The sequence below is a fragment of the Tamandua tetradactyla genome, chromosome 4 (assembly GCF_023851605.1).
Source record: "Tamandua tetradactyla isolate mTamTet1 chromosome 4, mTamTet1.pri, whole genome shotgun sequence".
NCBI lineage: Eukaryota > Metazoa > Chordata > Mammalia > Pilosa > Myrmecophagidae > Tamandua > Tamandua tetradactyla.
Window position 1 is genome coordinate 25,113,569 of NC_135330.1, and position 23,726 is coordinate 25,137,294.

Genomic DNA, 23,726 nt, shown 5'->3' on the forward strand with positions numbered 1-23,726 from the left:
AAAACTTACTCCCCAGTATGGCACAATTCCCCATGGTGATCAGCCTGATATCTGGTAATAGGTGGATTACATTGGGCCACTTCTATCATGAAAGAGGCAGTGTTTTGTTCTAACTGGGATAGATATGTAGTGCAGATATGGGTTTGCCTTCCCTGCAAAACTACCATCCCTTGACTTATAAAAAACATATGCACTACCATGGTATTTCACACACCATTGCCTCCAATCAAGGAGCCCACTTCATGGCAAATGAAGTGCAGGAACGGACACATGCTCAAGGAATTCACTTGTTTTATCACGTTTCCAAAGATTCTGAAGAGGCTGGATTGGTAGAAGAGTGCAATGGCCTTTTGAAGACTCAATAGTGGCCTAACTAGGTGGCAATACCTTTCAGGGCTGGGGCAATATTCTCCAGGAGGCAGTGTATGCCCTAAATCAGCTCCATGGTACTGTTTCTCCCACAGCCAGGATTCATAGGTCCCAGAATCAAGGGTGAAAATGAGAGTGGCACTACTCCACTATCCCCCGTGATCTGCTTGAAAAGTTTTTGCTTCCTGTCCCTGCAACCCTAAGTTCTGCTGGTATACAAGTCTTAGTTTCAAAAGGAGAAGTACTCACAGCAGGAGACACAGCCGTGATTCCAATGAAGTGGAAGTTAGGACTGCCACCTGGCCACTTTGGACTCTTTATGCCCCCCATGCCTGGTATTCTTTTGATTTTCTCCTTTACCTGGCCTTCTGGTGCTCCGATATACTCCTTAATCAGTATATATCCTTTTGATGAGTACTTATTGGTTATAATATGGCCCCAACTTGTACTAGTCACTTCCTTAGCTGTCTAATACTTAATGGAACATTTCTCTGCATATATGATAAAGATATCAGTAACTGATTGATTGAAAGTACAAACTTTACAAAAACTAAGTTTAAAATTTAAGACTAGGGTAGAGCATGAGCAAAAATACTAGTGAATAACAAACCTTTTATGTGAATTACTCGATAGACATCTCGCTTTATAAGCACCATTAATATATACATCTTAGACTAATCCTTCATTTCTGAATCACTCTGTTTAAACTATTCAATTCTAAAATAATCTGTCCACCAGCAGATAGTCTATAAAATATTTCAATCAGCTGTATATATTCAAATAATTTGTATCTATAGACAGATTTTATTTTCCTACTCTGAGAAATTATTATTATCGGTCTGCTCATTTTATAGATGTGAAAATTAAAGAGAAGTTATTTTTGCCCAAGGTCATAGAACCACTGTATTAGTTTGTTAAGCTGCCAGCCTGAATATACCAAAAATGGAGCAGCTTTTATAAAGAGAATTTAATAAGTTACAAGTTTACAGTTGTAAGGCTGAGAAAATGTCCAAATTAAGGCACCAACCTTCTCATAGGAAGGTACATGGCAATGTGTGCTGGGCTCTGCCTGTGTCTAGGCATCTCTCTCTGTCGCCGCCCCTGTCTCTGTCAGCTCTGAAACAGCTGTTCTCCAAGCATCTGCATCCATGTCAGTTCTCTTCTGAAAGCTCTCCAAAATGCTTCCACTTTTAAAGGACTCCAATAAACTCATCAAGACCTTTCCTGAATGAGAAGAGTCACACTTCCATCTAATCAAAAGGCTGCAAACATAATTGGGCATATCACAGTGCTGTGGAGATAACCCAATCAAAGGTTCCCAGCATACGGTATTGAATAAGGATTAAAAGAAATGGGTGACCCCACAAAATTGGATCAGGATTCGAACATGGTTTGTCTGGGGTACATAATAGCTTCAAATTGGCACAACCACTAAAGGATGAAACTAGGATTATTGTCCTCAGAGACATTAATCAGCTTTATCTAATCTAGAAGCCGTAACATTTCTTGATTAAATTGCCTATAATTATCCAGATCTTTAAAGCTTAACAAGCTTTAGTATAATACTGGTTCCCTCATTAATTAATGAAAAAATAATCTTTGACACGTGTTCATTCTCTGTTTGCAAAAAAAAAAGTTGTGTTTTTAACTTCTGAAAATTATACTTTGGCTCTGTAAAAGTGAGTAAACCAGGGGGTGCAAGGGTAATTCAATGGTAGAATTCTCGCCTTCCATGCAGGAGACCGGGGTTCAATTCTTGACCCATGCACTTCCCAAACAAACAAACAAGCAAGCAAACAAATGAAAAACCAAAACAAAAATTCAACAAATGGTGCTGCAATAAGGGGATGCTCACGTGGAAAAAGAATGAAATGTGACCCCGCCATACAGAATGCAAAAAAAAAAAAAGTGAGTAAACCATTTGCAAGCACTGTTCTGTCATTGTCTTTTTCACAGTCAATTAAATTTGGGATGAGGTGTTACTTGTCTTTTTCACAGTCAATTAAATTTGGGATGAGGTGTTACTTGGCACCTCCCACTGCTCCAGATCAAGAAAAGGATGTGGACCCTAAAGCCAGACAAACTTGGGTTCAAATATGACCATGTCAACTTTCTAGCTTAACATTTTGGGGCCTTTCACTCTTTTCTAGGTCACACTCTCTGTCCATGAAATGAGGATAAATATTTCTACTCTCAGGGTTATTGGGAGCATTAAATGACGTAGTACATCAACCATTTAGCATACTGCCTGGGCCCCAGTGGATGCTTAGAACACAGGTCGCTCATTACCTTCCCACTCTCCCAGCGATGAGCTGGTACGTACATGACAACCAGGCTTCCAAAACAAAGTCCTGTTTGTAGTGTTTTCAGGTCTCCATGGTGTAAATACTCCCACCGTAGCTGATGTCAACCCACAAGCTGGCTCTTGTTCCTCACGTGTTCTCTCTCATACCTAGTAACTCTTTCTTGTCTCTCAGACCTCAAGTCAATCACCTCTGCACCAGAGAATGTGCCCTGATCACCTAAACCAGTTCAAGTCTCCTATTATTTTTCCTCACAGCTTTGTCTACCCTTGCTTCAGAACCCTTCTCACAGTTTGTAACTCTACTTTTATCATTATTTATTAACCTCTATCACACTCATTGGACTGTAAGTGCAGAGACCGTGACTGTTTTGCTCTCTATTGTATCCCCAGCACCTAGCTCAGTGCCTCATACAAAGAAGGGGCTAGTTAAATATTTATTGAATTAATCAAGTAAGCAGGCAATTACAAATGGATGGATGGGTGGGTGGATGGATGGATGGATGGATGGATGGAAGGAAGGAACAGAGTTTTTGTCTCCCCTCCAAATTTGATACAGTTACTTTCCCTCTAAAATCTTAACTGGTGCTCAGCCCTCTGCTTAGCACTTTTTTGCACCAAGTTGGTCAAATCAGTTGTCTTTGGAAGAAAAATGTGTTATGATGGCTGGAGGACTAAGAACAGGGGTAAATCTCCTGGGTGGCAGTCATCTGCCTACCTGACTTACAATTACTAAATGCCACTTGATTTCGTTAGAATTTATTTCTGGGGTGAAATGGATATTTCAGGCCCTGCGTTGAGTTTGAACCTTCCTCTTATTCACTGTTCCCCAAAATTTGGCCTCTGTAATTGAGACAGTTCCCCAGGATCCTAATCCACTTTGGAGCTTGAGCACCATATACCAGGTTCCTTCTCTTCTCTACATGTTTCATACTGCTACTGACACATAAAGCCTTCTATCCCAACTACAGATTGTGACAGAGTTAATGTTTACTCAGTTTGACCTCTCCACAGAAATAACTTTCATATGTAAGTAGAAATACTTTCAGAAATATAGGCATAGTCAGCATCTTTACTTCTTTCTGAAAGAGGATTTAAAAATATGATTCAAATATGCAGAATCATTATTACTATTAATTTAGAACTTAAGATCACTCTTTATTTAGGCCACTTTACATAAAAAGCTTTAGCATATATAAATCTTGAGGAAAGAGGTCAACTTTACATAAAAAATAATTTGTATGAGTGGTCAGTTAGATACACATGCAATCATCTATGTAAACTAGTGAGGATGAGTTACCATATTCATGAAAATTGTTTAATGTCCCAACTGGCATTGCAGATGTTTTTCTGGAAGATTTTTTTCCATTTCATCCTTTTAGCACAAGTATAAGCAAAGTGTGACCTGCAGTCCCTATACTGCCTGCCTAAGCTTGCAATGCAGCCTGGAATCTAATTTCAGGAATCCTCTAATTCAAATAATGGAGAAGCTGAGACTCACTTAGAAGAAATCCAGCAGATCCCTAGAACAAAACTTGCTGATTAAGTATTTCTGATCCAGTCATGTATAACAGCCTCAATTTTTATATATGCAATTCACTGGGAGGGGGTGTATACATTTCCTATAACCAATAGCCACAAAGTTAGGGGCTCAGAACAGCAGACGTTTTTTCTCTTACAGTTCTGGAGAACAGACGTGCAAAGTGGTTTCCCTGGACTGAAAGCAAGGTATAGGCCACGGTCCTTCCAGAAGTTCTAGGGTAGAACCTATTTCCTTGTCTTTCCAGCCTCTTCAAATCTCCCTCTCATAAGGACACTTGTGATTCCATTTAGGGTCCACCCAGATAATCCAGGATAAACACTCCAACCCAAGACCCTTAGCTTAACCACATCTGCAAAGCCCCTTTCTCCCATGTAAACTAACATTCAGGTTTCAGGGACAAGAATGGGGACAGCTTGAGGGACAGGGTATTACTGGAAACTACGGGGAAAATTGGAACATTCAGTCTGAGCCTGGATTTGGAGTTTGTGAGGGGTCATAGCTAAAATTGCACCGAAGAAGCTCCTTTCAGAGCAGCAGCTATAAGTTTCTCTACCTCTCCAGTTGTGAGTAAAATACAGGTATAATATATACCCATAATGATATATAATGCATATGTTATTATCTGTATTATAACATGTTAAAATATAAAATATTTAGGTAATTTTATCTTCCATCACTTAGAATATAATTCCTATATTTTAAAATAAAAATTATAACTTCAATAAAAGAATGCAGTATTAAGAGGAATTGTGAGACAAACCACATTTCACAAGGTCATTCGAAGAAATTCAAAATAAATGAACTGTAAAAGTGTCTTTCTCAATAATAAATGTGTCGACTTCCGGAGAAGATGGCGGCTTAGTAAGACGCGCGGGTCTTAGTTCCTCCTCCAGAAAAGCAACTAAAGAAACAGAAACAATACGAAACAGCTCCCAGAGTCACGACAGAGACCAAAAAAGACAGCGTACCCCATTCTGGAACAGCTGAACGGGTAGGGAGAATCCACTGCTGTGAGATACCCGAGGGGTGCACGTTTTCCCGGCTGGGGTGGCTGGCATCTGGGGTCCCCTCCACGCACGTGGCTCCCCGGTCTGACTGGGAACATTGGATAGCGGGGCCCTCCCGTCACGCTTGGCGTCTCGGGCCAGCTGGGCAATTAGGACCGGCACTCCCCCAAGCCACGGCCAGCGACCCCCGCCTCCACGCGCGGTTTCCCGGGCCGACTGCCCCGCAGACAAACGACCGCCACGAGCGCCACCTACTGGGCAGGAAAAGAAAAACAGAGCCCAGAGATTCCACAGAAAAACCTTTCAACCAGCTGGGTCCCACACCCAGGGAGATCTGATCAAATGCCCAGACACCAGCAGAAAATAATGGATGACGCTCGGAAAATTGAAGATATGGCCCAATCAAAGGAACAAACCAATAGTTCAAATGAGATACAGGAGCTGAGACAACTAATGCTGAATATACGAACAGAAATGGAAAAACTCTTCAAAAACCAAATCAATAAATTGAGGGAGGACATGAAGAAGATATGGGCTGAACAAAAAGAAGAAATAGAAAATCTGAAAAAACAAATCACAGAACTTGTGGGAGTGAAGGACAAAGAAGAAAAAATGGAAAAAACAATGGATACCTACAATGGTAGATCTAAAGAGACAGAAGCTACAATTAGTGAACTGGAGGATGGAACAACTGAATTCCAAAAAGAAACAGAAACTATAGGGAAAAGAATGGAAAAACTTGAGCAGGGAATCAGGGAACTGAATGACAATATGAAGCGCACAAATATACGTGTTGTGGGTGTCCCAGAAGGAGAAGAGAAGGGAAAAGGAGGAGAAAAACTAATGGAAGAAATTATCACTGAAAATTTCCCAACTCTTATGAAAGACCTAAATATACAGATCCAAGAAGTGCAGCGCACCCCAAAGAGAATAGACCCAAATAGGCGTTCTCCAAGACATTTACTAGTCAGAATGTCAGAGGTCAAAGAGAAAGAGAGGATCTTGAAAGCAGCAAGAGAAAAACAATCTGTCACATACAAGGGAAACCCAATAAGACTATGTGTAGATTTCTCAGCAGAAACCATGGAAGCTAGAAGACAGTGGGATGATATATTTAAATCACTAAAAGAGAAAAACTTCCAACCAAGACTCCTATATCCAGCAAAATTGTCCTTCAAAAATGAAGGAGAAATTAAAACATTTATAGACAAAAAGTCACTGAGAGAATTTGTGACCAAGAGACCAGCTCTGCAAGAAATACTAAAGGGAGCACTAGAGTCAGATATGAAAAAACAGAAGAGAGAGGTATGGAGTAAAGTGTAGAAAGAAGGAAAATCAGATATGATATATATAATACAAAAGCCAAAATGGTAGAGGAAAATATTATCCAAACAGTAATAACACTAAAAGTTAATGGACTGAATTTCCCAATCAAAAGACATAGAATGGCAGAATGGATTACGACCCAGCAATACCACTGCTAGGTATCTACTCAAAGGACTTAAGGGCAAAGACACAGACGGACATTTGCACACCAGTGTTTATAGCAGCATTTTCTACAATTTCAAAGAGATGGAAACAGCCAAAATGCCCATCAACAGACGAGTGGCTAAACAAACTGTGGCGTATACCTACGATGGAATATTATGCAGCTTTAAGACAGACTAAACTCATGAAGCATGTAATAACATGGATGGACCTAGAGAACATTATGCTGAGTGAGTCTAGCCAAAAACTAAAGGACAAATACTGTATGGTCCCACTGATGTGAACCGACATTCGAGAATCAGCTTGGACTATATCATTGGTAACAGAGACCAGCAGGAGTTAGAAACAGGGTAAGATAATGGGTAATTGGAGCTGAAGGGATACAGACTGTGCAACAGGACTAGATACAAAAACTCAAAAATGGACAGCACAATAATACCTAAGTGTAATGTAACTATGTTGGAACACTGACTGAAGCTGCACCTGAAATATGGTTTTTTGTTTGTTTGTTTGTGTGTTTGTATCTTTTGTTTTTGTTTTTTTCTTTTTCCTTTTTATATATATATATATATTATTAGTATTATTATTTTAATTCTCTTCTCTATATTAACATTCTATATCTTTTTCTGCTGTTTTGCTAGTTCTTTTCCTAAATCAATGCAAATGTACTAAGAAATGATGATCATACATCTATGTGATGATACTAAGAATTACTGAGTGCATGTGTAGAATGGAATGATTTCTAAATGTTGTGTTAATTTCTTTTCTTTTTTTTGATTAATAAAAAAATTAAAAAAAAAAATAATAATAAATGTGTCCAAAAGCTCAGCATTAGAATTAGATACTTCTGTTGCACAATCTCTAAAAATGTATCTCCCCAAAATGAAACCCTTCAAGTGAGTCATAAATAAACTAAAATTAAAAAAAATAATTAAACTGCAGATATTATACTTTTTGGGTTAATAATAATACATACATAATAGCTTAAAAAGAAATAAATGATGCTCATAAGCATTTTTATTTTCTGGAAATATAATGAATATAATTTCTAACATATCAACCCTCTCCAAATTGGACTTACTATAGGTGTTCAAGCAGCCTCATGAGTCCCTGTGGAAGTAGTCACCAGAGTACCTGCCATCAGCTCTGCAAGAGAGAAGTAGAATTATATCCACATCTACATATGCATAGAGCTTACTTGACCTTATTTTACTCATACCAGGTAATCCAGTCTCTCTAGACCACACTCAATTATGGTTCAGGTGCTTGGCATGTGAACAGCAGTTCAAAAAGTCAGATTTCATGATCTGACTTATAGTAAGCAAAACAGTAGCAAAAACAATAATAAACAAAGGCAGACAAGAGAAGTGACCATGAGGAGAAACAAGGAGGGAACAGAATCTTCAACTATAAAGAAATTCCCTATGTCATGTGATAGGCTTGAGCTGCTTTCAATAATTCTTAAAAGACAGAAAATTAGTTGTTATGGGTTGAATTGAGTCCTCCAGAAAGACACGTTCAAATCCCAACCCTCAGTCTTGTGAATGTAACCTTATTAGGAAATAGGATCCAAATAAGATGTTTTAGATAAGATTAAATCAAATTGGATTAGGGTCTAAACCAATAAGGCTGATGCCTTTATAAGAAGAAGAAATTCAGACACAGAAAAGATGGTCATGTGACAAATGAGGCAGAGAGTGAATACCAAGGATTGCTGACAAACCACCAGAAGTTAGGAACGGCAAAAGAAAGATTCTCCCCTACAGATTTTGGACATCTAGCTCCAAAACTGTGAGATCATAAATTTCTGTTATTTTAAACCTTCTAGTTTATGGTACTTTGTCATGGCAGTCCTAGGGAACTAAGACCATTTTTGGTACCAGGAAGCAGAGTGCTGCTGTAACAATTACCTGAAAAATGTGGCTTTGGAACTGGATATTGGGTAGAGATTGGAAGAATGTTGAGGTGCCATACAGTAAAAGCCAAATTGCCTTCAAAAGACTGTTGGTAGAAATATGGACTGTATTAGTTTATTAAGCTGCCAGAATGCAATATACCAGAAATGGAATATTGTTTAAAAAGGGAATTTAATAAGCTACAAGTTTACAGCCATAAATATGTCCTAACTAAGGCATCCAGAGAAAGATACATTGGCTCAAAGAAGGGTGATCTGGGAAGGCACATGGCTAGCATCTCTGGTCATTGTTCATGGTTCAGTGGCTTCCAGCTTCTGATGCCAGTGGTTTCCTCTCTAAGCATCTTGTGGGCATTTACGTAACTGCTCTGGGACAAAACTCTGGATTTCATCTCTTAGCTTAGCATCTGCTGGGACTCAAGATTTCTTGTCTTCAGGTTCTGGCTCTCTGTGAGTATTTGTTTAGCACCTATGTGATTTCTGTCTATCTCCAAGCATCTACATCAGCTGTGCTTGTCATTTCTGAATTTTCTCCAAAATGTTTCCTCTTTTAAAGGACTCCGGTAAACTAGTCACAACCCACATTGAATGGGCAGAGTCACACCACCATCTAATCAAAATGTCAGGCCCACAGCTGGGCATATCACATCTCTGTGGAAAAAAATCCAATAAAAAATTTCTATCCTATCATATTGAACCAGGATTAAAAGAAATCGTTGTCCCCACAAGATTGGATCAGGATCAAAACATGACTTTTCTGGGCTACATAATAGCTACAAATCAGCACATTCCTCCCTTTGGACCCAAAAAAGAAATGTTCCTATCATATACAAAACACATTCATTCCATCACAATATCATAAAAAGCCTTAAACCATTTCAGTAACAACACAAAGTCAGAAACAGTACAAGATCTCATCAAAGTCAGCTATAGGAATGGTCTATCCTAAGGCAAAAATTCTCCTCTGGCTGATGGCCTTTGAAACTCAGAACAAGTTATCTGTTGCCAATATACAATGGAGGGACAATCATAAGATATGTTTCCATTTCCATAGGAAGAAATTGGAAGTTACACAAGGGTCACTGGACCAAAACAGTTCCAAACACCTACAGGAAAAACTCCAGTTGATTTCAAAGTCTGAGAATCATTCACCCTCAGAGCTTTAGAAGTGGCAGTCCCACCCTTTCTAAGGGCCTACGCAGCAGCCTAGCGCTCTCCAAATGCTGGGATAAGAATTGCAACCTTGAAGAACATTGAGGAGACCACTTTTCTCTCTGCTCCACCATCTCCAAGCATCAGGGAAATACTCAGGCTCTCTGCCATCTCTGGGGCACAGGCTACACCGCCTCAGAATAATGTGGTAGCAGCAACACTCTCTGCAATCCCCAATGAATGTGCTTCACCCTCTTTGATGCCTGGGGCACTGAGACTCCTGCCCTCTGCCTTTGAGGCAAATTTACCCTCTCCAAGTGCATGGGTGGGTCTACTCTCCTGGCCAGAGGTTTCTGGGCTTCAGACCTTAGCATCAATAGTTCTGCCTTTAAAGTTATTTTTTGTTCAATTTGTCTCTTTTCTATCCCTTTTAGTCTAGTCCGGCAGCGGTTCTGTTTATGCAGATCACATAACACTCTTGTTGGCTTTCTATGCAGTATATTGAGATCATATCTGTGCCAGTTTGAATCTGTGGTGGACCCCAGAAAAGCCATGTCCCAATGCTGGGTGGGAGCTTTTTAATTATCCTTAGAAATGTGACCCACCCATAACTTTTATGGGTAATAACTTTTGATTGGATGGTTTCAATGGAGTCGTGTCTCCACCCATTCAGGGTGGGGTTGCTTACTGGAGTCCTTTAAGAGGGAACCATTTTCAAAAAAGCTTTAGAGCCAAGCAGCCAGAAACCTTTGGAGATGAAGGAAAACACCCCCAGGGGAGCGTCATGAAACAGGAAGCCTGGAGAGAAAACTAGCAAACATTGCCATGTTCTTCATGTGCCTTTCCAGTTGAGAGCAAAACCCTGAATATTGTCAGTCTTCTTAAACCAAGGTATATTACCCTGGATCCCTTATATTGGACATTTCTATAGCCTTGCTTTGATTTGGATGTTTTCATGGCCTTAGAGCTGAAAACTTGCAATTTAATAAATTCCCCTTTTTAAAAGCCATCCTGTTTCTGATATATTGCATTCCAGCAGCTGGCAAACTATAACAATACCCATCAAACAACAGAACTTTCCACAAAAGGATTTCCATCTCAAATCCTTGTCTTGTAATGGCTGATTGGTTCCATATTTGGTTAAATCTTTACATAAGGCCCTATTCACTGCGGTCTCACTTTTGGAGGCCCAGAATTTTCTAGATCATCAATTTCTGTTTACTTTGTGCTCAAGAGTTCAGTTCTCAACTTATCTCTTTCCTGTCACATTTTATTATAAGCTGAAAGAAGTAACAAGGTTGCATTTTCCACATTTAGTTTGGAATCTCTTCTGATAAATATCCAAGTTCATCACTCTCAAATACTGCCTTCCATCCAATTTTAGCACCTAATTTTGCCAAGCTTTCTGCCACTAGAAAACAAGGGTCACCTTCCTTCCAGTTTGCAATGGCACGTTCATTATTTCTGTCTAAAGCCTCCTCAGAGGTTCTTTAGAATCCACATTTCTACCAAGTCTCTTCAAAGCATTCTAGACCTTCTCTATCAAGCTCCTCACAAGATTCCTCCAGAATCTTCCCTTTATCCATTTAAAAATCCATTCCAACATGTTTGGTATTTGCAAACTGCAGTAGAACCTCAGTCTTGGTACCAAATTCTGTATTAGTTTGTTAAGCTGCTGAAATGCAATATACCAGAAATGAAATGGCTTTTAAAAAGGAAATTTAAGGGGTGCAAGGGTAGTTCCATGGTAGAATTCTTGCATGCCATGTGGGAGACCTGGGTTCAATCATACACTTCCCAAAAAAACAAAAACAAAAACCAAACAAACAAAGAAATTCAATAAATGGTGCTGCAATAATAAGATACTCACATGAGGAAATAATGAAATGTGACCCTTCCATACAGCATACAAAAAAAAAATAGAAATTTAATAAGTTACAAGTTTACACTTCTAAGGCCATAAATATATAATTAACACATCCAGAGAAAGATACCTTGGCTCAAAGAAGGGTGATCTGAGAAGGTACATGGCTAGCATCTCTGGTCCTTGTTCCTGGTTCTGTAGCTTCCAGTTTCTGATGCCAGTGGTTTCCTCTCTAAGCATCTTATGGTCATTTACTTAGCTGCTCTGGGACGAAACTCTAGGTTTCATCTCTTAGCTTAGCATTTGCTGGGGCCAGATATTTCTTCTTTTCAGGTTCTGGCTATTTCTGTGAGTCCTTGCTTAGCACCTGAGCTATTTCTGTCCATCTCCAGATGTTTACATCGGTTCTGCCTGTTATTTCTGAACTTTCTCCAAACATCTCCTCTTTTAAAGTATTCCAGTAAAGTACTCAATACCCACCTTGAGTGGACAGAGTCACATCTGCATCTAATCAAACTGTCACATGCAATTGTGGGCATCACATTCCTGTGGAAATAATCTAGTCAAGTGAGGAGAGCTGTAAAGAAAGCTTCTATCATCTTAGAGAAAACGTAGATCATTATGAGCAGAATATCGCTAGAAATATGAATGTTAAAGGTGCTTCTGGTGAAAGCTTAGAAGGAGATGATAAATGTATTATTGGATACTGGAGGAAAGGCAGTCCTTATTACAAATGGCAGACAACTTGGTAGAATTATGATCTGATGTCAGATAGAGGGCAAAATTTACAAGCAATGAACTTGGATATTTAGCTGAGGAGATTTCTAAGCAAAGTATGGGAGGTACAGATGGTTTCTCCTTGCCAAGAAAAAAACGAATCAGCACTTGACAAATTAGAAACTTCTAAACTTATTCAGAAACTGTTCTCTGGAGACAGGCCAAAAGTGTGACTGGACAACCATTTGCTAAAAAGATTGGGTATGTGGAGTCTGGGAAGATGGCAGAGTAGTTAGCTCCAGTATTAAGTCTCTCCACTAGGACAGCTATTAAACAAGCAAGAACTATCTGAAAGAACTATTTCAAAACTCAGTAGATCACTGCACAACATCCAGGGAAGAAGGAGAGGAAGTGGCTGTTAAATTAGGGTAAAGGCCAGTAAATTAATTCCTACATGCAGTGCTACAGATGCCTACCCCCAACTCTCATGAATTACTGGTGTCCACCCCCCACTCTTGCTTCAGGCCACTATGGGTACCAGCCCCTGGCTAGCATCCTGGTGACAGAAAAGGATGCAAAAATCCCACCTCCCCAAGATTAGGGGTGGGCATGGGCTGATACAGCTCACAGGTTTTGATTGCTGGTCATAGCTTTAGTTAGCAACTTCAGATCTCTGAGGCCCTGCTCTAAGAGAAGCCATTGTTCCAAACCACCCCAGACAAAGGTAGTGGTGTAGGTGATCTGAAGACACTATGCTTCCTCAGGGCTACAGACTATGGTCCAAGGGATGCATTTGCTGGGCCCTTTCATGGCATTTTCAGAGCCATGAAAGAAGCTCCTCATACCCTTCTGTTTCACTAAAGGCAACATGATATTTGTGACCACTTAATTTATAATTTCAGATTCATGGATAACACAGACTTCAGTGATAGAAAAACAGATTTTATTAGGAAAGTAATTAAAAGAGTTTTCAGGGCGGGCCGCGGTGGCTCAGCGGGCAAGAGTGCTTGCCTGCCGTGCCGGAGGACCCCGGTTCGATTCCCGGCCCCAGCCCATGTAAAAAACAAACAAACAAACAAAATATAATAAAACAAGAAAATGTTTAAAAATGTTTCCCTTTCTTCCTTCCTTCCATCCTTCCTTCCTTCTCTGTCTTTCCTTCCCTTCCTCCCTTTCTCTAAAAAAAAAAAAAAAAAAAAAAAGAGTTTTCAAAAATAAGGCATAGTTACATCACCAGATAAGATGGCACCAACACCTGAAGAGAAGTGCTGGAAAAGTCTGAGAAGCAGCATTCCAACTCTCATAAGTAGAAATCCACAGCAATCTTGGAGACAGCATTCAGAGTCTCCTTTGTAAAAATCCACAGCAAAGCATTTTTTTCCTGGATGACTCTGATAACATGCTTTCTCTTTCTCATAAGATTCTCCTCTCTCCTTCTTCTTCTCTCTTTCTAACTGATTGCCTGCAACTTTTATGATATCTCCACATAATAGTGGCCAAATTCCAATTAGCTTACATGATTGGGCCCAGTTGGGTCCTCTGGGAACTGGCTAAGGACTGAGAGGAGCTTCCTGGGACCTATATATCTTTAACAAAGTACACCTCCTTCCAGGAGGTCAACCAGTCCTCCCAGCTAGAGTGCACATTTCAACTGTTTCTTACCAAGGTCATGTAATAGCAACATCAGTTGCATACAGTGGCAACATCAGTTGAACAGAATCTACAAATGATTTTTCCCTTATGCTTCCCTGATCCTCTCCCAAGGGCAGTTTGTAGCTGATCCGTGCCCCCTTCATGGGTCCCTAGCTTTGTTCTGGCCAGGTAAGGCTGACTTTGGAAACTCCTCTTGGGCATCCCCTCCCCCTCCCAGAATTTTCTCTGCAGGTGAAAATAAATTGAGACGACAACCAAAATAGTGTAAAAAACTATTGAAGCAGACAGCCTGGGTAAAATGATTACCTGTTCTACAGAGAACTCAATGCAACTCAAAAGCACAAGCTCAAGACAACTTTGAATTCACCTTGGACAGACCTCCCTGATAGTGTGGCAAGTTAGAGCAGGGACCTGAAAGGGTAGAGAAAATACTTTGAAGAAACCCTTAAGCAAGAATGGTTAATCAAGGCCAGGACAGCCTATCCTGCACAGACATTCTGCCTGGGGATACCCACCTATGCAAAACACCTGGTGGCAGCTGACCCATCAAATGCACTATCTACTACCAGGTGGCACCTTGGAGAGAAGGGAGAGTAGGAGAAAGAGCCCTGAACAAGGCGAGGAGAGAGAAAGTAGGTTAAGCTAACCAATAAAAGATTGCCCCAACATGGCATGACTCTCCCCTCTTGCCTCTCCTCTTGTGAGAGCACCTACACCTGTTTAATTGGGGCTCCATCATTTATGATACAGTCTTGCTCAATCCACATGAGCTTTGGGGCTTCTCCAACTAGGAAGGTGGTCGTGGCCACTATTCTCAGGAAGGGTGCCATCCTTGGGTAGTGGCATCTATTTGTTTAGAGAAATAGTTCACCAGCCATGGGTTGTTCCCTAAATTCTGGGTGCACACTCCTAATGCTATGCCTTTCCGTTTCATGATGTAAGGGGCAAAGGGTTTGTCTAAGTTTGGAAGTCCCAGACAGGAGTGCTGTCAAGAGCTTGTTTAAGGGTATTAAAAGCTGTCTCTTGCTCTGCTTCCCAATTAAGGGAAGTTTATTGGCCCCAGCCACTGACTTGTATAAGGGCTGGGCAATCTCTCCAAACCTGGGGATCTGTTTTAATTTGCCAAATGCTGCCAGAATGCAATATACCACAAATAAATGGCTTTTAATTAAGTTAACACATCTATAGTTATAAGGTCATACAAATGTCCAAACTAAGGTATCCATAGAAAGATACCTTGAAAGATATAGAGAAAGGCTGCTGTCTGCCACATGGGAAGGTACGTGGCTGGTGTATAATGGTCCTTGTTCATGATTCCATTGCTTCCAGTTCCTGATGCCAGTGGCTTCCTCTCTATGCATCTGTGGGCCTTCATTTAGCTCCCCTGGGACACAATTCTAGTATGGCATCTGTTCTGTCCCTGATTCTAGTCAGCCATACTAGAGTGATTGATGTCAAAACCCTTTCCCTGGGGACTTTCACTCAAAAAGCAGAACTAATAGCTTGTGCCCAAGTTCTAGAATTAGGAAAAGGAAAAGTCTACATCTCTACACTGATTCCAAGTATGCCTTCCTAGTCCTGCATGCTCATGCAGCAGTGTGAATGGAGCAAGACTTTCTCACAGATGATGGAACCCCAATAAAACACTGCTGATCATAATGGAATGGAGTTGAAAGTCAACAATAGGTGGAGGACTGGAAAATGCTCAAATTTATAGATGTTAAACAGCATACTCTTAAATAATCAGTGGTTCAGAGATGTAACTGCAAGAGAAGTCAGCAAATATCTCAAGATGAATGAAAATGAGGACACAACATATACAACTTATGGGATGCAGCAAAGGCAGTATTGAGAGGGAAATTTATAGCCCTGCATGCCTATATTAAAATGAAAGAAAAAGCCAAAATCAAAGACCAACTACATACCTGAAGGAAGAAGAGAAAGAACAGCAGATAATCCCAAAGCAAGCAGAAAGAAAGATTAGAGCAGAAATAAATGAAATTGATATTTAAAAAGAGAGAGAGAATCAAAAAAGCCAAAAATTGGTTCTTTGAGATCAACAAAATTGACAAGCCCTTAGCTTGACTGACAAGGAAAAAAAGAGAGATGATTCAAATAAATAAAATTATAAATAAGAGGAGGCACATTGACCTCACAAAATAATAAGAAAGAAATCATCAGAGGATCCTATAAACAACCATATGCCAAAAAACTAGACAACTTAGATGAAATGGACAATCTTCTAAAAATATACAAACAACTCAAGAGGTAGAAAATCTTAACAAGCCAATCACAAGTGATTGAAATAGTCATCAAAAACCTCCCATCGGGCGGGCCGCGGTGGCTCAGCGGGCAAGAGTGCTTGCCTGCCGTGCCGAAGGACCCCGGTTCGATTCCTGGCCCCAGCCCATGTAACAAACAAACAAACAAACAAAATATAATAAAACAAGAAAATGTTTAAAAAAAATGTTTCCCTTTCTTCCTCCCTTCCTTCCTTCTCTGTCTTTCCTTCCTTTCCTCCCTCTCTCTAAAAAAAAAAAAAAAAAAAAAAAAACCTCCCATCAAAGAAAAGTCCGGGACCAGATGAATTCATAGGTGAATTCTACCAATCATTCCAAGAATAATTAATACCAATTCTGCTCAAATAATTCCAGAAAATTGAAGAGAACAATCCCTAACTCATTCTATGAAGCCAACATCACCCTAATACCAAAAGCAGATAAATATTCTACAAGAAAGGAAAATTATAGACCAATTTCTCTAATGAATATTGATGCAAAAATCCTTAAAAAAACATTTGCATATTGAATCCATCATTGCATTAACAGAATCACACACCATAATCAAGCATGCAAGGGCTGTTTATTCTATGTATGCAAGGGTGGTTCAATGCAAGAAAATCAATTAATGTAATACACCATATTAACAAATCAAAGGAGAAGAACCAAATGATCATCTCAACTGATGCATAAAAGGCATTTGACAAAATCCAGCACCCCTTCTTGATAAGAATACTTTGAAAAATAGAAATAAAAAGTAGAATAAAACATGATAAAGGGTATTATGAAAAATCCATAGCTAACATCATATTCAAAGGTGAAAGGCTGAAAGCTTTCTTATTGAGATCAGGAACAAGACAAGTATGTTCACTGTCACCACTGTTATTTAACCTTGTACTAGAAGTTTGGGCCACAACCATTAGGTAAGAAAAAAAATAAATAGAATACAAACTAGAAAGGAAGAAGTAAAACTGTCACTATTTGAAAATGATATTATCTTAGAAACCCTTGAAAAATCCAAAACAAAGTTTCTAGACCTAATATAATAAAGGAGTTCAGCAAAGTGGTATACAAGATTAATACACAAAAATTAGTAGTGTTTCTATACACTGATCATGAACAATCTGAGGAAGAGGTCAGAAAAAAATTCTATTTTCAATAGCAGCTAAAGGAATGAAATACCTCAGAACAAACTTAACTAAGGATGTAGAGGACCTATATTTAGAAAACTGCAAAGTGTTGCTTTAAAAAAATCAAAGAAGACCTAAATAAATTGAAGGATATTCTGTGTTCATGAGTTTGAAGACTAAGTATTGTTAAGATCCAAACCCAAATTGATTTAAAGATTCAACACGATCCCAATCAAAATTCCAACAGTCTGCTTTTCAGAACTGTACAAGCCAATTGCTGATTTATTTGGAAGGGTAAGGAGCCACAGATATCCAAAAACATCTTGAAAAACATGAATGAAGTTGGAGGATTCACACTTCCTACTTTAAAGCATACTACAAAGCTACAGTGATAAACACTGTCAAGAGAGCTCCTAAATGCCATGCTCTTGCTGGCAGAAATAGCTGTAATTCATTGCCTTGGCTATCAAAGAGATGATACTAACATCTCCAGAGGGAATAACCAGACCAAAGTTGCAACCTGTTTAATCAAGCCCCTTCTAAGCCTCATTCTTGCACCCCTTAACTTGCCACATGTGCCCTCTTATTCCCCAATTGAGCAGGAGTGAACCGCTCAGCTAGGATTCACTCTTGGACCTGAAGAATGGTTGTTCCTTTCCCTCTTCCTTAGTCCCTCTTAGTTAATGCTTACTTCTATCCTCCTCTTGCTTTTGATCAGCCTCTGCATTTGTAAGCTTCTCACCAAGTTTATTTCTTCCAGACTAGAAACCTTTCACACCAACCAATACTGATATGAGGATTTTCAACCATCCCAACCACCCCTCCGAAATCCTCCTCTCTCAACCTACAAGATAGCCAGAAAGTTCAATGTGCCATCAGGTACATCTTACAGCTCCTGACAAGAAGGAAGCAACTACAAAAGACATACCTTATCCTTCAACCACCCTTAAGTTTAAGAGGCTAGACCCTTCTGAGGGGGAAGTTTAGGCAGGCTAGATCAGGGACCTGAGAGGAGAGAGAAGATAGCATGAAGCCCTTAAGCAAGGATGGTTAATCAAGGCCACGACAGCCTAATCTGTACAGACGTCCTGCCTGAAGCTACCCACCTAGGCAAAATACCTGGCAGCAAGCTACTCACTCAAGTGCACTATCTACCACCAGGTGGCACCCTGGAGAGAACAGAGGGTAGGAGAAAGATCCCTGAACAAGGAGGGGGAGGGGAAGTAGGTAAAGCTAACTAATAAAAGATTACCCCAGTAGGAACCAGGATGTGGCTTAGTGAGGTGTGGGATTTAGTTCATCCTCCAGAGCAGCCAGAAACAGTACAGAACAACTGCTGGGGCCACATCAGTGACCAGACACACAGTGTACACCAATCTGGACAAGCTAGATCAGCTGTGATCCCACCCAGAACCGTGAGTCCCCCAAGCTGCAGCAGCCAGCACCCCTCCCCCACAGGCTAGTTCCCAGAGGAAAAACGCAAGAGACATTACTACCATCAAGGGACTGAGCAACCAAGCTCAAATTTATGGAATTAGTTAACAAATTCTGATTATTAAAATAGACCCCCAGCTCAGCTAACCTTGAGTAAAAGCTGAGGTTGCTGGTTTTTGCCCTGGTGCAGAGGGGGCAGGGCTGATGGAAAAAGAAGAAGAAGAAAACAGGTTTTTTGGGGATCAGACAGCACAAAATACTTGAAAGGGTCGGGCCCTGAAGGAAAGAAGGGGGCACATAGGGCCTGGACATACATAGAGCAATGTACCAGCTTAAGCTCTTAATTGGCAAACACAAGGAACTGGGGTCCTGCTCTGAAAAGGAGGATTTTTTTTCTTTTCTTTTTTGTGGCTGTGTTTCTATGACTTGACTGCTCTTTGGATACAACTTCAAGGCTTCTCAGTCTCCAACTGCCCCCAAGCAAGGGCAGAATTAAGCTTGTTTGAGAGCTTGTCTGGAAACTGTACCTCCCCCAGGAGAGGGGTGGGGCCCAGCTCAGGTGGAATCCCTCTCTCAGGGAATTCAGACCACAGGGTCTGGAAAACTGAAGCAATTAAAGCCAGCCTACAACCTCTCCTCTGTCTCAACCACACCCCCAGCAGGAAGAGTCTGGTGAAGTTAAAGGTACTGCATCACCTTTAAATTGTGGACCCATAGGCAGACAAGCACCACATACTGGGCAGGATAGGAAAAACACAGAGTCTAGAGGCTTCATAGGAAACTCTGTCAACCTACTGGGTCTCACCCTCAGGGAAAACTAATGCAGGTGACTTGTTCCTACTGAGAGGAGGCCAGTTTAGTCTGGGAAAATCTGACTGGTGGCTATAATACCTAAGCAGACCCTCCTAAGGGGGAAAAAAAGGTACCATACAGGCAGAGCAAGAAACGAGAAAACGAGAACTGAAAAATTCTGATTTGTTAAACAAAACCTAAGCTAGAGGTCTAGAATAAGCTGAACTGAATGTCAAAGACCAGATAGACAACAAAGTCATTCATCAAGAAAATCCTAGGTAAAAAAAAGTGAAAACAATCTCCAGAATAAGCTAATTAAGAAAATTAAATGACTAGATGCCAGCAAAAAATAATGAATCATACTAGGAAAATTGAAGATATGACCCAAAGGAACAAACTAACAATTCAAATGAGATACAGAAGCTGAAACAATTAATTCAGAACATTTGAACAGACATGGAAAAGCTCATGAAAAATCAAATCAATGAGTTGAGGGAGGATATAAAGAAGGCAAGAGATGAACAAAAAGAAGAAATAAAAAATCTGAAAAGACAAATCACAGAACATATGGGAATGAAAGGCACAGTAGAAGAGTTGAAAAAAACAATGGAAACCTACAATGTTAGATTTCAAGAGGCAGAAGATGGGATTAGTGAACTGGAGGATGGAACATCTGAAATCCGACAAGTAAAATAAAATATGAGGAAAAGAGTGGAAAAATATGAATAGGACTCAGAGAATTGAATGACAACATGGAGTGCATGAATATACATGATGTGGGTGTCCCAGAAGGAGAAGAGAAGGGAAAAGGAGGAGAAAAACTAATGGAGGAAATTATTGCTGAAAATTTCCCAACTCTTATGAAAGACATAAAATTACAGATCCAAGAAGTGCAGCATACCCCAAATACAATAGATCCAAGTAGACATACTCTAAGACCCTTACTAATCAGAATGTCAGATGTCAAAGAGAAAGAGAGAATTTTGAAAGCAGTAAGAAAAAAGTAATCCTTCACATACAAGGGAAGCCCAATAAAACTATGCATAGATTTCTCAGCAGAAGCCATGGAAGTGGAAAGACAGTGGTATGATATATTTAAGATACTAAAAGAGAAAAACTGCCAACCAAAAATTCTATATCCAGAAAAATTGTCCTTCAAAAAATGAGGGGGAAATTAAAACATTTTCGGACAAAAAAATCACTGAGAGAATTAGTGACCAAGAGACTGGCTCTGTAAGAAATACTAAAGGGAGCCCTAGAGACAGACAGGAAAAGACAGGAGAGAGAATTGTGGAGAAGAGTGTAGAAATTAAGACTATCAGTAAAGGTAAAAAAGAAGAAAAATTAGATATGACATATAAAATCCAAAAAGCAAAATGATGGAAGAAAGCACTGTCCTTGCAGTAGCAACACTAAATGTTAATGGATTGAACTCCCCAATTAAAAGACATAGACTGGCAGAATGGATTTAAATTCCTATATGCTGTCTATAGGAAACACATCTTAGACCCAAAGATAAACATAGGTTGAAAGTGAAAGGTTGGGAAAAGATATTTCATGCAAATAACAATCAGAAAAGAGCAGGAGTAGCTATAATAATATCCAATAAATTAGACTTCAAATGTAAAACAGTTAAAAGAGACAAAGAAGGATACTATGTACTAATAAAAGGAACAATTCAGCATGAAGACATAACAATCATAAATATTTATGCACCAAACCAGAATGCTCCAAAATACATGTGGCAAACACTAAAAAGAGAAATAAACACATCTATCATAATAGTTGGAGACTTCAATTCCCCACTCTCATCAATGGGCAGAACATCTAGACAGAGGATCAATAAAGAAACAGAGAATTTGAATAATACAATAAATGAGCTAGACTCAACAGACATTTATAGAACATTACACCCCACAACAGCAGGATACACATTTTTCTCAAGTGCTCATGGATCATTCTCGAGAATAGACCATATGCTGGGTCACAAAGCAAGTCTCAACAAATTTTAAAACATTGAAATCATATAAAACACTTTCTCAGATCATAAAGGAATGAAGTTGGAAATCAATAACAGGCAGAGTGCCAGAAAATTCACAAATATATGGAGGCTCAACAACACACTCTTAAACAACCAGTGGGTCAAGGAAGAAGTTACAAGAGAAATCAGTAAATATTGCAAGACAAATGAAAATGAAAATGCAACATATCGAAATTTATGGGATGAAGCACAGGCAGTGCTAAAAGGGAAATTTATTGCCCTAAATGCATATATCAAAAAAAGAAGAAAGAGCAAAAATCGAGGATTTAACTGTTCACTTGGAAGAACTAGAGAAAGAACAGCAAACTAACCCCAAAGTAAGTACAAGGAAAGAAATAACAAAGATTAGAGCAGAAATAGATGAAACTGAGAACATGAAACAATTGAGAAAATCAAAACCAGAGTTGGTTTTATGAAAAAATCAATAAGATCGATGTACCCTTAGCGAGGGTGACAAAAAAAAGAAGAGAGAGGATGCAAATAAATAAAATCAGAAATGGAAGAGGAGACATGACCACTGACCCCACAGAAATAAAGGAAGTAGTGAGAGGAAACTATGAACAAATTTATGCTAATAAACTAGACAATGTAGATGAAATGGACAACTTCCTAGAAAGACATGAACAATCAACATTGACTTGAGAAGAAATAGACAGCCTCAACAAACCACTCACAGGTAAAGAAATTGAGTTAGTCATTAAGAAGCTCCCCTAAAAAGAAAAGTTCAAGACCAGATGGCTTCACATGTGAATTCTACCAGACATTCAAGAAAGAATTAGTACCAATCCTGCTCAAGTTCTTCCAAAAAATTGAAGAGGAGGGAAGGTGACCTAACTCATTCTATGAAGCCAACCCTATCCCCCTCACACCAAAGGCAGACAAAGATATTACAAGCAAAGAAAATTACAGACCAATCTCTCTAATGAATATAGATGCAAAAATTCTCACAAATCAAATCCAGCAGCACATTAAAAGAATTATACACCATGACCAAGTAGGATTCATCCCAGATATGCAAGAATGGTTCAACATAAGAAAATCAATTAATGTAATACACCATATCAACAAATCAAAGCAAAAAACTACATGATCATCTCAATTGATGCAGAAAAGGCATTTGACAAAATTCAACACCTTTTCTTGTTGAAAACACTTCAAAGGATAGGAATAGACAAGAACTTCCTCAACATCATACAGGGAATATATGAAAACTCACAGCTAACATCATCCTCGATGGGGGATAACCGAAAACTTTCCCCCTAAGATCAGGAACAAGACAAGGATATCCACTATCACCACTGTTATTCTACATTGTGTTGGAAGTTCTAGCCAGAGCAATTAGAAAAGAAAAAGAAATACAAGGCATCAAAATTGGAAACAAAGAAGTAAAACTCTCACTGTTTGCAGATGATATGATACTATATTTCAAAACCCAAAAAAATCCAAAGCAAAACTACTAGAGCTAATAAATGAGTATAACAAAGTGGCAGGTTACAAGATCAACTCTCTGTAGTGTTTCTATACTACTAGTATAGAAACTAGTATACTATACTAGTATTTTTAGTGTTTCCAAAAATCTGTAGTGTTTCTATACACTAGTAATGAACAATCTGAGGGGGAAATCAAGAAAAAAATTCCATTTACAATCGCAACCAAAAGAATAAAATATTTAGAAATAAATTTAACTAAGGATACAAAGGACATATACAAAGAAAACTATGAGAAATTGCTAAAAGAAATCACGGAAGACATAAATAGATGGAAGGGTATACTGTGTTCATGGATTGGAAGACTAAATATAGTTAAGATGTCAATTCTACCTAAATTGATTTATAGAATCAATGCAATATCAATTAAAATCCCAAGAACTTACTTTTCAGAAATAGAAAAACCAATAAACAAATTTATCTGGAAGGGCAGGGTGTACCAAATAGCTAAAAATATCCTGAGAAAGAAAATGAAGTCAGGGGTCTCATATTACCTGAGTTTAAGGCATATTATGAAACTACAGTGGTCAAAACAGCATGGTACTGTCATAAA

The 23,726-nt window shown here is 39.2% G+C and overlaps 1 long non-coding RNA gene across 2 annotated transcripts in view; it reads right to left on the reverse strand.

The window, feature by feature from the left end:
* LOC143680618 (uncharacterized) overlaps positions 1 to 23,726 on the reverse strand; it is a 275,278-nt gene that overhangs the window by 138,543 nt on the left and 113,009 nt on the right. For both annotated transcript variants that reach the window (XR_013174088.1, XR_013174087.1), the window contains exon 4: positions 7,791 to 7,855. This is a non-coding gene — a long non-coding RNA (uncharacterized LOC143680618). The remainder of the gene's footprint in view (positions 1 to 7,790; positions 7,856 to 23,726) is intronic.